At 43.4% G+C, this 13,961-nt stretch overlaps 1 protein-coding gene across 10 annotated transcripts in view; it reads left to right on the top strand.

Annotated features, from left to right (window-relative positions):
• Nucleotides 1-11,497: 11,497 nt before the first annotated feature.
• MYO3A (myosin IIIA) overlaps nucleotides 11,498-13,961 on the top strand; it is a 149,283-nt gene continuing 146,819 nt past the window's right edge. For 2 of the 10 annotated variants that reach the window (XM_061586685.1, XM_061586688.1), the window contains exon 1: nucleotides 11,498-12,449. The gene's annotated coding sequence lies outside the window, so the exon portion shown is untranslated. Of the gene's footprint in view, nucleotides 12,450-12,506; nucleotides 13,005-13,961 lie in introns of those variants that run through there. The other 8 variants (XM_061586689.1, XR_009758121.1, XM_061586693.1 and 5 more) reach the window with 8 other exon arrangements.

The following is a 13,961-nucleotide window of genomic DNA, read 5'->3' on the forward strand; positions in this document are numbered from 1 at the left end:
TTGACTGTTTAACTGGTTGTATTATTTAGGAGAAAACCTCACACCTGTCATATATTTCTTGCTTTAGTCCTTGGGATCATGAGTCTACAAATAAGACATAAGAAAGGGGAAAATGTTTTCCATAGTTTTTAAAGCTTACTGTTAGTGCTCATGTTCAGAGCTCCAGACTGCTGACAGGGGGTGGGATTCAAGAGAGTGGAAGAGAAAACAGACATCTTCATTTTCTTTCCTATCCACCCTAAAGCCTCCTGCTGTGCTACATAGTTTGAGAGATGGCAGTTTGGGATTGATTGTGAGCCCCATACTTGAATGCTTTATAGCTATATAGCCAGTGGGGAGGATAGAGAGTGGATAGAGAGAGTTCTTTCCTTTCTTTCCTCCCAAAACAGTCCTGTATAGCACCGGGATGGGAGTTTTACAGAGGACATTCTCTGTTTGAAGGGCTGTCCAGTCTTCAGTTCAGTTCAAGATAAAGAACTCTCATATTGGAGAGCATCAGGGGCCTTGGCATTGCCCATCAGCAGTTGGCACCTAGACCGCCAGGCACATAGGTCACCTCATCACAGTCTTCCACACTAGGGTGAAATGTATTGCATTTCTATTTAAATTATAGCTTATTACTTCTAAATTTGTATTTATACATACAAATGATGCTTCCCCCCCTCAAACCTAAGTTTTCTTACCCATTTTTTGGAGGGGGCAACATGTAAATGGCTTCAGACTACTATTGGGTCTTGATCTCTGCCATCACTGAGCCAGAATATTTAACAAGTCCAGAGATGGGATCCTTTCTAGATGGTGAACTAATCCAAAGGTTGCCTGGATTTGGAGGCCAGTTGAGCTATGTTTGTTTTAGTTACACAGCAGGAACAGAAACATGACCTTTCCATCTTCATGAATAAGGGATGTCTGACTTATTTATTAGTGTGAAACGGAGAAGTTCCCAGTTGTTAGCTGTAGCATACAAAGACTTGCCAGTGTGTTACCTGTTCCTACACTTATTATTAACAATGCTACAATAGACATGAGACGTTCAACATTCAGTGACAAAAGGTTCTTTGAAGCCATTCAGTTTAACTCCTTCCCATAAGTGAACAATATTTATTCAGTGCTCATTGAACTGCTGAGCCTCATCGATTCTTGGGGAGGGGCTATGATAATCTATTTCTAGAGATTTACAGGGCATATATATGATTCTGGTGCCAGGGATCATGGTAGGCCAAAGATTTTCACCTTCTTACTTTGATGCCATTGTTTTATCTATAGCATTTCTCTCCTGTTCTTCAACCAAAAAGGCTCCCAGTGGCTTACATGTGATCAGTAAAAACAAGACAGTCTCTGCCCTACAGGATTACAGTCTAAATGCCACAACACAAATAGAAAGAGGAGGAGAGAGGAAACAAACTCGGGCAACAATTCTTAAAGTTGAACAGTAGTTCTCCTATTGACCTATTAGAGTGGAAACAGTTCAGACAGGCAAGGAGCCAGTTGAAACTGGTCTCTCTCAGGCGAGTTGTCTCTCAGGAGAGTCGATGGAGGAGCCCTGCTTTCCATCTCTCCCTCTGCTGGAACCTGGTAGAATAGCTCAAGCTGTTGACAGGTGACAGCTGACGGAGGAGCCCTGGTGTTGGTCTCTGAGGCCCACATCCGCACAATGCATTTAAAGCAGTATGACACCATAACGCTCTATGGGCTCCTTCTGGGAGAAAGGGAAGGACGCAGGATATAACTTGAATGAATGAATGAATGAATGAATGACAGTTTAATCAGTAATGGCTTCCTCCAAAGTATCCTGGAACCTGTGGTTGGTTCAAGGTGCTGAGAGTTGTTGGGAGACACACACCCTGTTCCCCTCAGTGAACTACAATTCTCGAATGGTTTAACAATCATTCCCTCTTCCCAATGAACTCTGGGAACTGCAGCTCTGTGAGGGGAATGGGCATCCCCTGGCACCTCTCAGGGCCTTTTGCAAGCCATAGTTTCTTTGGGGGAAACCATGTTTGTTTAAAGTGGTATTATAGCGCTTTGAATGTTTGGCATGGATAGGGACTCATGAGTGTATTCTAGACACAGCCTGAGGAACGGTCCTGCTTCTCTTCTCTCCTGCTGCTGCTGCTTTTTGTTGTTTTTTCATAACTATTGTGAAAGTGTTTTATGATAATAGTCCAAGATGGCTACCCCCATGGAATTTATCACTGTGGGAAGTGTGAAAACGGTTCAAAATGTGAAAGATAAGAGTGAGAGGCAAATATAAACAATGATTATTGTTTGTTGTTATGTGCCTTCAAGTCGATTATGACTTATGGCTATCCTATGAATCAGTGACCTCCAAGAGCATCTGTCATCAACTACCCTGTTCAGATCTTGTAAGTTCAGGTCTGCGGCTTCCTTTATGGAATCAATCCATCTCTTGTTTGGCCTTCCTCTTTTTCTACTCCCTTCTGTTTTTCCCAGCATTATTGTCTTTTCTAGTGAATCATGTCTTCTCATGATGTGTCCAAAGTATGATAACCTCAGTTTCATCATTTTAGCTTCTAATGACAGTTCTGGTTTAATTTGTTATAACACCCAATTATTTGTCTTTTTCAGAGTCCATAGTACCAGCAAAGCCCTCCTCCAACACCATGTTTCAAATGAGTTTTTCTCTTATCCACTTTTTTCACTGTCCAACTTTCACATCCGTACATAGAGATCAGGAATACCATGGTCTGAATGACCCTGACTTTAGTGTTCAGTGATACATTTTTGCATTTGAGGACCTTTTCTAGTTCTCTCATAGCTGCCCTCCCCAGACCTAGCCTTCTTCTGATTTCTTGACTATTGTCTCCATTTTGGTTAATGACTGTGCCGAGGTATTGATAATTCATGACAAGTTCCATGTCCTCATTGTCAACTGTAAAGTTACATAAATCTTCTGTTGTCATTACTTTAGTCTTCTTGACGTTCAGCTGTAGTCCTGCTTTTCTGCTTTCCTCTTTAACTTTCATCAGCATTCATTTTAAATCATTACTGGTTTCTGCTAGTAGTATGGTATCATCTGCATATCTTAAATTATTGATATTTCTCCCTCCAATTTTTACACCTCCTTCGTATTCGTCCAATCCTGCTTTCCGTATGATATGTTCTACGTATAGATTAAACAAATAGGGTGATAAAATACACCCCTGTCTAACACCCTTTCCGATGGGGAATCAATCAGTTTCTCCATATTCTGTCCTTACAGTAGCCTCTTCTCCAGAGTATAGGTTGTGCATCAGGACAATCAGATGCTGTGTCACCCTCATGTCTTTTAAAGCATTCCATAGTTTTTCATGATCTACACAGTCAAAGGCTTTGCTGTGATCTATAAAGCACAGGGTGATTTCTTCTGAAATTCCTTGGTCCATTCCATTATCCAATGTATGTTTGTGATATGATTTCTGGTGCCTCTTCCCTTTCTAAATCCAGCTTGGACGTCTGGCATTTCTCGCTCCATATATGGTAAGAGCCTTTGTTGTAGAATCTTGAGCATTACTTTACTTGCATGGGATATTAAGGCAATAGTTCGATGATTACTGAATTCCCTGGGATCCCCTTTCTTTGGAATTGGGATGTATATTGAACGCTTCCAGTCTGTGAGCCATTGCTTAGTTTTCCATATTTCTTCACAAATTTTTGTCAAAATTTGGACAGATTCAGTCTCAGTAGCTTGTAGCAACTCTATTGGTATGCCGTCTGTTCCTGGTGATTTGTTTCTTCCAAGTATTTTAAGAGCAGCTTTCACCTCACATTCTAAAATGATTATTAGAACTGATGGAATCTCCTCTCCTAAAAGTCATCATCTTCTCCTTCTAATCCTTCTCCTCGAAAGCCTGTGTTGCATTTACTTTGGTGCTCAGGAGTAATTCTTCCTGGCAATCTATCTACACAGTGCAAGGTCTGCCCCCATCAGCCCTTAGGTCAATCAAATGCTTGCTCTGAATACTGTGGGTTTCTAAAATATCAGTCTGTCTGCATGCAAATGAAGTTATTTTTAGACTCCCTTGGTGACCATTGTTCAATAAATTAAAAGCAAAGAATCCAGGGCACCTTATCTTGTTCCTCTTAATACCACCCAGATTGACTGCCAAATGGCTCTCTGCTGCATAGCAGGTGCAAAACACAACCCATTTCAGCCCTCATCATCTCCAGCCAGATAGAAGATAGTGGCAGGCACTTGATGAGCTGCTTGTCTTCAGAGTAAGTTCTTAACTTCCACTCCTGGGATGCCTCTCTTTGTTGACTTACTGTCAGATGCCCAGTGGGTAGGCTAGAGAGAGAAAAGAGGCCTTTTTTGATTGCGGTGCCCAGAATCTGACATAGCCAGTGACGCTGTCAGGGTAGGACTTTAGGGCAGGTGTCCAGAGCCCCAGTTAGCAGAATGACAGAAAGGCCCTCAGTTACAGTAGGACTGGCTTTGCACTTTTTGAAGTAAATGAAGTAGTGCCTATTACCGTCTAAAGAGTCCCACCCTGTAAAACCAGATGTAGTCAGATGTTGTTGGACCACAACCCCCATCATCCCTGACTATTAGCTATGCAGGCTGGGGCTGATGGGAGTTGGAGTCCAACAAAATCAGAGGATGGTTACACCTAGCCCTGGTGAAGAAAAGGTGTCATTCCAGTGGTGCTTTCAAGCAATTGTTTTCTCAACTGGATTTTAGTAGCTTGTTGTAACTGTGTTTTGTTCATCTTTATTATTTTATTAATGTATGATTGCTTGATTGTAAGATGCCTTACAAGTTGTTTAGAAGTGTACAGAAAGATGGGACAGAAATGGTGGAAATAAATACAAATAATATAGAAACATGAATGATTTTAATGGCAGTGTATGCTGGTATCAGAGACATTCAGTCCCAAAGACAGTACAGATTTGGTGGCAAACTGGTGTGTGTCCCTGGATGTCTGAGTGTGGTTTACTTCAGATGGTATCTGGTTAAAATCTCTCTCTCATAATGTTCTAAATGAGTTGGTTCATTCCCACTAGGTATTTTTTATGGCTGAGACCATATACACCTGTTAATGCTCCCAAGAAACAGAAGATATAAAGGAAGGTTTATAACAGAGTTTTATTGTGTTTATATACTGCCTTTTTGCTAAGGCACCTTCAATTTTAAAATGCTGTCTCCTTCCACAAGGCAGTTGGTCCTCCTGCATGGGGACAGTCTGACTCGAGCAGGCCCCAATGTTGTCATTGCCTGCCTGCCCCCCTCACTCTCTTCTTCTTTCCCTCAGGGCAAACACTGTATTGGTATACCTACAACACATGGTTACACGGCACAGAAACTCAAGTACCAACATTGCTTTGGAAAATCCATGTGCTCCTCCATGGCACTGAAAGTGCACCATGTTTCATTGTGGCTCTGTTGTGCATATCAAGGCCCAGAAGTGGCTCACTGGGTGGGATGGTGCTGCTATGCTAGCTTCCCAGCAGGTGGGTTGTTGGAAGTGGGGCAGGAGCAACTCCTGTTTTGTTCTTTTGTTTATGTTCCAGAAGGGAGATAGAGCTAGGGTCCTCCAGATGGCTAGGCTTGGTTACCTTTACCTGTGATGCTCTGACTGACTTCCTTCTGTTGCTAGACTGTTACCTCTTTAGGGAAGCTTACCTGCCCCTCCTCCTTCCGCCCTTTCCACTCCTTTCTTCTCCGACTGTCCGGGAGAGAGGAGACATCCTTTTGTCTCTGCTCTCTCTCCTAGCCATGGGGCCGACTCCCACACCTGGGCATTACACCTCCAACTTAGTTAGTTAGTTAGTGTTAGGGATAAATTGAAACCCCCAGTGCCTGTAAAACTATAATTCACTTGTCTTACCTAAACCAGCTTGGGCTTCATGGGAAATAGAACCAAAGTGGCCTTTATTTGACTTTTGATATAAAATGTCGGTTTATTTCCTGGTGACCTGACCCTTACCTACATTCCAGTGGCTCGCATAATAAAAGCCGGTTTAAGCTGGAAACTTCCCTACTATGCATTTCTGTATCACATTTATGCTTATGGCCTTGCTTATTGTTACAAACGCGCCTTGCATAGAAATGTCAAACGCTATTCCAATGCCCCTAATATCCTTGACTTGTAATACTCCTTTGATATGTAAGCAGAGTAATATCATGTCTGTCTCCAGTTTAGGGGGCGCCCGGTTGCAGCTGGGCCTCCCCTCCATAGTTGCCTTTGTCTGTTCCTGCATAGTGCTTATCTCAAGGACATGCGAAATATGCAGACATAGAGTCTAAGAGATAGTCTTGATGTTTCTACTTTGTCCTTCCCCCTGTACCCCTTTACCTCCTTACATATGCCCCAAAGCTATGACAGTTGGCAATTGCTTCCTTTGTATCTTATGACGTGAACCCGATATTGTAAACTTTGGGGTAAGCCTATATAAACCATTGAACACCAATAAACGAGGTTCCCATGCTGGCCTGCTTCGGCTTGTAAGTATTGGGTCCCCTTTGCAAAGGTTTTCGTCTTGTGTTACTTGATCTCTGATAGTGGGTTCATTTGCACTCAACTCCGCACTCTTCCCGGGTGTAATAAGCGAGTTGGGGTTGACAGGGCGACTTGCTTGTTGGGTTTGGACCTAACATTAGTTAGAACTAGGTTTGCCTTTCTATCTACTATGTATTTCTATAAATAAAGTAGCTTTTCTTATTTTACTAAGTCTCAAGTCTCAGTGATCCTGATGCAGGGTAAAAGCCTGCTTTCTTAGGTAAACGCACGCACACACTGGCACACTCGCATTTCAACTTCCGCTGTTACTCTCTGCTGCTGTTGTGCTGCTTTAAACAAATTTAGCAACACAAACACACACAGCAACATGGGTCAATGTTGCATACCAGGAGGAGGAGGGGCAAGGCGATAGGAAGGTCAACTGGTGCATTACTCAATGTGGCACTTCTGCTGCCTCCCTCCTCTTGGTAAGCAATAGCAATCCACTTGCCAGGGAGCTAGCACTTGCCAGGAAGCTAGCTGTGCCCCACCCAGCGAGCCACTTCTGCCAGGGCCTTTCACATTATGTTTTCCCATGAATAAATCTATTACAGAGGGCTTCTTCACAGGAAACAGAAGTTTTGTCCTGCATTCAGATGCATCAAGATTAGGCCCAAGAAACACAAACCACAGTGACTTCTGATATCAGTAATCCACAAACAATTCACAACATGATACAAGTGCCATATGCCTCACTTAAGCTAATTAAGCACAAGTATTAGTAGAGTAATTAAAGCTCATTACTCATGGCTGCAGTTGAAGAGCTCTTTCTCCCTGACACTGAGTGCCCGGCAACATGATTTTAAATAAGTGGGTTTTTGTTTGACAATGGCTTACGCACATGTTTATCCCAGTTAAAAAAGGCAGCATCCAGATATCTGGTCCATGCAAAAGACTCCCATAATGGTTTGTACTGTGTAGTTTGGTATTTGGGGCTTGGGTTTTTTAAAATTTGTTTTATTATATTATGTTTTTTAGATGTAAAGCACCCTGGGTAACTAATAGTAAGAATCCAAAAATCAATAATAAACTGGTGCCTGTCCACAGGCTTGCAATCTAAAAGTCATGACACAAAAGGAAATGGGATTGGCAGGAGGAGGAGGAGGAGAGCAAACTCAGACACTAGCTGTTAGTTATAAAGTTCCTTAAAAGGTTCTACCAAGGAGGAGAGATGCCAGCTTCCTGCAGCTGCTGCTCCTTTGGCCAACAAATGGGTCCAGGATGCAAACCCTGCACCACACAGAAAGGCTGTTGGCTCCTTCACACAGTTACTTTCCCCTTTATATAAGAAGTCTTGTATAAATTGGTGGTGTGGTGGGGGAAGTAACTTGTTCTGCCTCCACTGTCAATGGCAGTATTCTGCTAAATGACAGCTGCTGACAATCACAAGTGTGGAGAGTGCTGTTGCGCTCCAGTCTTGCTTGTGGGCTTTCCATCTGGTTGGCCGGTGGGACAACAAGATGCTAGATTAAATGGCCATTATCCAGCCTCATCCAGCAGGCTCTTCTTATAGAATCATAGAATTAGGAGGGGCCTATAAGGCCATAGAGCCTAACCCTCTACTCAACGCAGGAATCCAAATTAAAGCTTCTCGTTCAGCTTGTGATTGAACAGTTTCAGCCAAGTGCTACCACTGCAGTAATTCCTATGCTTCCCAAAGAGTGGGAGAAATGCAGTTGTGATGTTGAAAATGCTTGCAATTATATTTGTGTACAGTCTCATTAGGACTTCTGGTTCCCCATATAATCACAAAAAGAGCTCAGTGCTGCTTACAGGTGGGGAGATTTTCCCACATACAAAGTCCATCCACACTAACCCAAATATTGCAGATAAGGGTGCATAGGATTGCAACCAGAAGCAATTTATCTACACCTAATCGTTCAACCTCTGTTCTTGAGCTCTTCCCTCTTCTGCATTTTTACTTGGATTTTGCTTCTCCTTAGACATTTAACCTGATTTGCTACTAGGCAGGCCAGATGCAAAAGAGGAAAAAGCCCCTTCACCTATAATAGTTTTGTAGAAGAGGGAATTCCAGCAGGCACAGCTACACAATTATGGGCCTGTTCACACAGCGACTTTCTGTGAGATTGATGCTACTTGCATCTCTGTTTAATTTGCATGATTCACATGACATTGTAGGCAAACAGAAGCTAGGACACAGTTTTTCCCTTTAAATCCGCATTAAACCAATCCGAGGATAATGTGAAAAGTGAAGGAAAAATGTCTCCACTTTACAGCGTTACTCCATGTATTTGCTTCGCTTTGATTTTTTTTGCTGTGCGGGTGGATCCTCGCTTTCAAATACTTCCCTTTCTCTGCCCACTAAACTCTCCATGAATACCATTTTATTTCCAGTGGCTTCACCAGCCACTTCTGCCTCCCTCTCCTACATCAGAGGTTGCTATAGCCTTCCTCCCCCGAATCCATTTCATGTCAATTGCATCCAGAAGCTCTGGGCTTCACCCAGGAGAGGCATGCAATTGAGAAGAAGAAACAATTAAACTGACAAAGAAAACCATCTCCCTCCCCTCTACCCATATGGTGGAGGCCAGCAATTGACAAGAAGAAACTGACAAAGAAAATCATCTCCTCCAATCAATATAGTGTGAATTGCACCCAGAAGCTGTAGGCTTCAGCAGGGAGAGAAGTGCAATTGACAAGAAACACCGACAAAAAAACCACCTTCCTCTTCTTTGTTAGCAATAACTATACACCGAAGGGAGTAAACATGTACGGGGCACAAAAGAGCAACACCAATCCTTCCCAGAGTAATGCCGACTAGAAAACAGTGGATTTGAAGGTAGGAAGTATGAACCTTGCAAATCTATCATGATGGCAAAAGCTGCGTCTTTACTACGTCTTTCAGCTCCCATGTGAACAAGCCCTATGAAAGGTACAGGACCCTGTCTTTTGCATCTGGCCAGCCTAGTAGCAAATAGGTTAAAAGTCTAAGGAGAAGGAAAATCCAGTAATGCAATAGGAATTAATGATCAAGTAAAACTGGTGTGCCTTTCCTAAGGTCTACCATCATTTCAGAACGATATTGTGTGTAAATATTGAGTTTGGCCATTGTCTGTCTGTCTGTCTGTCTGTCTGTCTATGGAGTGGGAAATCTTTGGCCTGTCAGAACTACAAGTCCCATCATCCCTAGCTATTTGGCATGACATCTAGAGGGCCACTGTTCTCCGCTTTTGATTTATTTATATTTTTAAATATTTCTAGAGTTCTTTTCCAGACAAAGTCTGTCCCAAGTAGGGTTGCCAGGTTCAGGGCCTGAGACTGATCCTGTATCTTTAGGAGAAGAGAAAGTCAGCCAAGTGCAGGTGTTCTTGCAACCCTGTAATGGGAAAAACCACAAGGTGGAATTCCCCCTTCCCCCTGCACAACTTCTAAAGATACAGACGACCTCTTGGAGACTGGGTCTGGCAACCAAGAGGTCTTTTGTATCTTTAAAAGTTGTGCAGGGGGAAGAGCAGCTCTGCCTTTATTAAGCAGATATTCAGCAGAGATTTGTCTGCTCAATGTCTGTCTGTCTTTCCACTAAGGAAGACACAGAAGCACCCTAAGAAAATGTCCCTTAACATTCAAGAAATATGAGACACCTGTACTGCATAGTAGTTTGCTTCCAGGCATAGCTTGTGTGACTTATAAAGGCTTCTATGGTTTAGAACCAAGTTTCCATAGGAACTACCTATTAGTATGTGTTGTGAGAGGGAAATCCATTTAGGTGCTCAGGGCAAACTATTCTGGTGTATGGAGCACATGGAAGAGCAGTACCCAGGCATCATCTTCTTAAACTCAAACATAGTCTTCCTCTTGTGCAGTGGAGACTGCATAAGGTGGCTCCAATGTCAGTGGGGCAGTGAATCTGCTCCGGGTTTTAGTCTGAACTTTTCAAGGAGCTGTCCCAAGGGCAGAATGTTGTTGTTGTTGTTGTTATACAGGTTCCCTAGCTATATTTTATTAAATGCTTGCTTAATACTTTTGTTTTAGCAAGCCTACCCTAAAACATAATTTAGTTGCATAGACTTGTTTTTAAAACTTTGTTGATTTTACCTGTTTTTACTGATAATTATATATTATTTTTGTACAACTACTTAGAGGGTTTTTTTTGATGAAGCAGTTTATAATTTTTCTAAATGAATAAATAAAAAGCAATAGAATGTAATAACATTTCAATAAAGTTTCCTAAAAACAAGTTAAAGCAAACTATATATTACAAATAAAACAGAGCAGTGTACAGAACAGATTAATAATAATAATAATAACAATAATAATGATAACAATAATAATAATAAACAAATCAGAGTCCAGGAAAGCTTGGGTAAACATATAAGTTTTTAAGAGGTGTTTATAGTTCATTACTGTCTCTGCCTCATTAATTATCTAAGGGAGAACATTCCAAAGTGTAGGTGATAATCTGCTGGATGTAGAATGGCCAGCAGGGTCCCATCAGAAGATATTAAAGATTGGTTTGGTCTGCACAAGGGGTCTGCTGGTTTTACTGGTCCTGTTGGACATTAAGCGTCAGCAACAAAATCTTGAATTTGGCTCAGTAGCTAATAGGCAGCCAGTGCAAATCTTTCAGCACTGATGTAATGTGTGTAAAGCTGGATGTGTCCACTCATGGACACTTCTTGAGTTAATGGGACCTTACTCTACGGCAGGTATGGGAAACCTCTGGCCCATGGGCCAGTCTTGGCCCACCAGGGGGTCCAATTTGGCCTGCTAGGCCATTTTCCTAACACACCCATCTGCCAATCGGCAGGACATCAGCAGATGGTGGGGTTCAATCCTGCCAGGTGCTGTTTCACCAGCACATTCGCTGCAAGGAAACCCACTGATAAAGCAGATCTCTCTCCCCAGTCTTGCTCGTCAACTTTGATGGATGGGCGGAGTTGCCAACTGACATTTTCATGATGTTGGGAGATTGAGAGGTGTGTGGCCCCTCCCACCTATCAAGGTGGCCCCAAGGGTGTGCAGGGAGATAAAGATCTGGCCTGCTGGGTCAAAAAGATTCCAGTGTGGTGTAGTGGTTAGAACATCAGACTAGGACTAGAGTTCAAATCAGGGTTCGGCCATGAAGCACCCTGGGTGACCCTGCTCTCAGCCTCACCCACCTCACATGGTTCTTGTGAGGATAAACCATGGCAGGAGAATGTGTGCCATCGTATGGAAAGCTAGGATAAGAATAAATAGGAAGTGCATTTAGGATTTCAGTCTTGAGAGCCCCCCAAAAAAGCTTTGGGTTGCTGGAATACAGATAACCATAAAAAGAATAAGGTGTTGGTGTAGGCTGCTGGCCGCAGCACCTGCCCTTCATGGCCAGGGCCAGGAAGAAAAAAAACCAGCCACACCGGGAGGGGCTGAGCTGCTGTTAACGCAAAGCTGCTCGATCGGCTCTCCCAACGCCAGGTGGTTGCTAGCCAGGCCACGAGAGAAGGAGGGGGGCAGCTGCTGCTGGTGCGGCTTGTATTTTTTAGGAGGAGGAGGGCAATCTGTTGCATGTTTCATTGGAAAGAGTGGGGAGTGGGCAGGCACGTGGTGTTACAGGAGAGGTGTGTCTTCCTTTCGGATTTCTGGAAATCGGGAAGGGGGAGAGCGACAGCCCGCTAACCTGACCTTCGATTGACCCAGGGGAAAACCTCTGCTGCAGGGCGGCCGCAGGGTCAAGATCCGGCCGGTGAAGCCCGCGGCCGGCTGCCTACTCCGGAGCAACCTGATCTTGCCATCTCGCAGAAGGGCTGAACACAAGCCGCTCCTTAAGTTCTGCTTTAAAATTTTAATTTGATTGAACACCGTGCCTTGTTGGGAGTCGCTGAATGGGCCCAGCTACCCACGCGCACGAGCGGAGGGAGCCACGCAAGACTCGGAACCGCGCACGAGCCGCTCTCCGGGGAGGCAGCCGGAGTTGCGTGCCGCCCTCACCTCACCCCTGTGCCAGGCAAGGTAAGCTTCGCTCCGGATCTTGAAGTGAAGATGAGAATGAGAGGCTGAGTTGGCAATTGGTCTCGTGCGATGGGAAAGAGAAGGATCGCCCGCGACCATGTAGGATCCCGCGCATGGTCGGCAAAAGGAAAGGGGCTGATACAAAGTTCCAGAACAGCAATCTATGCCGTTGCACGACGAGGCAACAAGTGATCTGCTGTGTATTATGTTCCTCTCCCCACTGAACAAACTGAACAGAAACCCAGGGAATCGGCCACTTTTTAATGCACGCTTGCTGGGGGGCAAGCCTGCTTAGGATGAGCACGCACGGCCATCCTAAGCCCATTTACGTGGTAGCAAAATAAGATCAATGGATTTCAGTGGGATTTATGCAACCGGATCTTGTCTTAGACCTCGGAAACAGGTTGTGAATAGGGCGGCAGCCTCAAACTGAAGTGCAAAATGCATGTGCATATTAAAGTGTTTAGGTATTACGTGTGTGAGAGTTGAGAGAGATCAACGGGATTTGCTTCCGAGTAAATGTATTTTAAGGATGAAGGAATAACAGGGCTTGTGGTAAATTCTTGAAATCGGCAGCAAATCTCCCATTGATTTGGATGGGAGGATTTTTAAACCGTGAATTTAATAGGCTATTTGTGTATGCCGCCCTGAGCTCCTATAGGGAGGAAGGGCGGGGTAGTAGTAGTAGTAGTTAAATGCACTCTGGTAGGGGAAAATTTGTCTAAAACGGCCATTCTCTTATTTCATTTCAGTGACTAATGTGAAACAAGCTAGTTTGATCACTGATCTGCTTCTTCCATTTTCTCCATTGAGGTGGCCCTATAATTTGGCAAAGCAGATGACTTTGTAGATGCAGTCTGCTTCTGCTCAGGGTCTTAACTCCCCAGGCACCAACTACGTGCAATCTGTTGCAACTGTTTGGGATTACTCTAGTTGTAATTCCAGTGGGATTTGTTCCTGACCTTTGTATTTGCAAAAGTGAATTGAATGCTAGTGGGGGTTTTTTTATTAATAAATTAGGTTTTAAGATGGTTCTAACAGTGTTACTTAGAAATGCAGGACACTTCATACATAGTAACTTCCTCAAGTAAATACCAGTTCTATGGAGAAAAATATAGTATGGGCCATGGGTTTGATATCATGTTTAAAGCATGGTGCATGCCAATGTCACTATATAAATAACATTAATAAAAAGTAGAAGTAATTAATACATGAATTTATGACATGTATATGTGGAGTAGCAGGAGCCAATTATATATGCAATTCTCAATCTCCCTTCTCCCATGTGCACATCTCAAACACTTATAGGCAGATACAATGGCCAATTGCATGGAAGCGATGTCCATCTAGGAAGCTGTTTCACATTATGTGGCCTTAAGCCCCATTGATTTAAATGAAATATGTGTACACATCATACATGTAAAGCACATGACTTTTCCCAAAGAATCCTGGGAACTGTAGTTTACCCCTCACAGAGCAAAAATTCCCACCACCCATAATTCTGGGTAAGTC

This window comes from Rhineura floridana, chromosome 10, assembly GCF_030035675.1.
Source record: "Rhineura floridana isolate rRhiFlo1 chromosome 10, rRhiFlo1.hap2, whole genome shotgun sequence".
NCBI classification, from domain to species: domain Eukaryota; kingdom Metazoa; phylum Chordata; class Lepidosauria; order Squamata; family Rhineuridae; genus Rhineura; species Rhineura floridana.